This window comes from Halyomorpha halys, unplaced genomic scaffold (genome assembly GCF_000696795.3).
Source record: "Halyomorpha halys isolate HHAL.00 unplaced genomic scaffold, Hhal_1.1 Scaffold154.1, whole genome shotgun sequence".
NCBI classification, from domain to species: domain Eukaryota; kingdom Metazoa; phylum Arthropoda; class Insecta; order Hemiptera; family Pentatomidae; genus Halyomorpha; species Halyomorpha halys.
In genome coordinates this window covers 1,135,389-1,138,321 of record NW_027112031.1, presented here as the reverse complement: position 1 = coordinate 1,138,321, position 2,933 = coordinate 1,135,389, and the positions used below count along the sequence as shown (strand labels likewise).

Genomic DNA, 2,933 nt, shown 5'->3' with positions numbered 1-2,933 from the left:
AACCTGTACAACAGTGCCATTTGAATTGCTTCCATCATATTTACAATATGCAAATGGCTTTTATTTAAATTTGAACTAATTGGTGGAAAAACCTTTTGAAAAATTAAAATAACAATATATCTTTGGGCAATGAAGAAATATTGAATAAACATTTGGAAGCACCGCAAAAAAAAAACTTCTTTAAATACACCTTTTGATGCTCGTGAAACAAAAATCATCTTAACTAGTGTTATAAAAATAAAGTAAAATAAATAGTATTTATAATTAAGAGAGAGTTTACTGTGAATGACTCATACGAGAAGATGGTAGGGGGTGCGGTCAAAATAAAACACAAATAAGTTAATGTAACTTATTTAATCGTGCCAACGTTTCGGCTAGAGTTTCTAGCCTTCAGCAGGGCTAAGAACAGAATAAGATAACAACCAATGAATATAGAAAATATAAACAGAATGACATAAAGTACATAATTTTACTAAATGGAATTAATAAAATAAAGAGATGAGAGAAGTGGAAAATGAAATGTATTCATAGATAATTGAGTAAGTAAGTAAAATAACATAATTATGGAAATAAAATAAAAATGAAGTTATATAATGCAAAGAAATATGAATATATTAGTTCTTAATAATTTAAAAATTAAAATATGGAAAGAAAAATTGAATTGAGAGTAAGTATATATAATAATAGATAAAGAAGCAAAATTTAAGTAAAGTATAACAAAAGAAATGAATAGAAAAAAATTTTGAAAAATGTTAAAAATATATATATGTACAAGGATGACAAAGTACCAGAACATGAGAAAGTGACATGATTATTTAACAACAGTTAAAAAGAGGAAACATATATAAGAGGGTGACAAAAAATATGTTAGAAAAAGTTTAAGAAGTGAAATAATACATTACAAAAAAAATTATAAAAATTACTTTTTTAATAAATTAACTATTTGTAAATATCTTAATGATAAGTTGTGCTTGTCGGTTTTTAAATTGGCGGAAGAAGGTTCTAATTGGATATAGAGGCTTTCATAGTAAATGTCTTTTGTCATGGTTATGAACTGTAGCAAGTATAGATGTTTTGTCGAAATCGAAGGAATGATTTAAAGAAAGAGAATATTCTGAAAGCTTTGAGGCAGAATGATTATGAGAGGAAACAAATTAACAAGGTGTGGGTGCATATGTAAATCGGTCAGATAAAAGTAAAGCCATTTTGTCATTGTAGTCTGGACGATCCATGATGACAGTCATGTTGCCTTTGTCTGTTCTAGTGATAATGATGTCGTGATGAGATTTTAAAAAAGAACGGGCGAAAAAAATGTCTAAAGAATTGAGGAATTACAAGTATTGGAATGAGGATGTAGGAGATGATTGGAAATAATGTTGCAAATAGAAGTACGGGATAACTCTATTATTTCTTCTTTACCATCCACGCCTTAATTTTACTGTAGAAATTGAAAATAATAACTCCCTTCCGTTCCTTGACCTCCTCATCATAAGAAACCTAGACACCATATCCACTGACTGGTACACCAAACCAACCTACTCAGGCAGACTTCTAAATTACCACTCCCAACATCCTTACCATCAAAGAATTAACGTAGCCAAAAACCTTATTCACCGTGGCCTTTCCCTTTCTGATTTCCAATTCCATGAAAAAAACACACACTGCTTTAAAAAAATACTCTTAGCTAATAACTTCCCTCTCTAAATTATTCATAAACTTATATACAACTACAAAAATCGTCTCACCACTTCACCTAATTTTTCACAACCCCTTTCTATCCCCTTATACAGATCATTACGATACATCCCCTCTTTCTGACAACATCCATCTCCTACGTAAAAAACTCCTACGTTCTGCTATACCTAACCTTCGTATTGCTTTCAGACCTTACAACACACTATCTAATATTTACACTAAACTAAAAGACCCTATCCCTCTTCTACACCGATCACATATTGTATACCACATCCCTTGCTCCACCCTTAATTGTAATTCTGCTTGCATAGGCGAAACCAAAAACCTCTTAAAAGACCGTATGAAACAACATAAATATTGTTTCCTCACATAATCATTCATTTACTATGTCATCTTCCGGTACTTTGTCATCCTTGTACATATATATATTTTTAACATTTTTCAAAAACCATTTGTCGTCACCCTCTCACATCCTTTTCTCCTCTAAATATTTTCTACTTTTTACTTTTTATTTGTTTACCCACTTGTAACATTTCCTCTTAAAAACACTTAGTCATTCTTGTAACGTATTTTTTAATTCGGAGTTTGGCCGTTCTCGGCGCAGAAACCACTTGGTGGTTAGATTTCAAGCTAACAGGTTCGTTTTATTCTCTTTCTCCCCTGTCTTTATTTTACTCCCCCCCCCCCTTCTTTTCTCAATTTTCCTTCTTTTCAAAAAATTTTTTTAAATACAGTTAATAAGTAAAGTCATGGCAATTGTGTTTTGAGATCAAGAGGTATGTTAACTTTATGCCTCCTAGGACCATGATAAATGTGAAACATTATCACTCACTCTCCTATAGTCCATACTTAGTACCTAGTAATAACATTTGGCTGTAAAGTAATTTAACTCTGACGAGGAGGTGAAAATTAGATTCAAGGATGTATAAAAGCTGTCAAAGAATCCCCCAATAAATTATTGATTAAGGTGGCAATTATGTAAAAAAAAAAAATGAAAAATGTTCCTTTGAAATTATGTAAATATTGTGTGATAATTAATTCCTCAGATGGCAACATTTGATGACAACAGAATTTTAGACCACATTATTACCGTAGACCTGTATACATTTCCATTCTTTGCCTAGTATATAGAAAGAAAAGGAGAAATAAAGAATTTAAGCAAGTTTATTGTAAATAATAGACTAGTAAAATTTAAATTAATATACAATTGTTATAGTTAAAATCACTAAAATTTTATA

General features: G+C 30.4%; 1 protein-coding gene across 1 annotated transcript in view; it reads left to right on the top strand.

Moving 5' to 3' along the window:
- Nucleotides 1-2,933, top strand: part of LOC106678677 (uncharacterized) — a 30,414-nt gene that overhangs the window by 25,030 nt on the left and 2,451 nt on the right. The gene's annotated exons all lie outside the window — the stretch shown is intronic.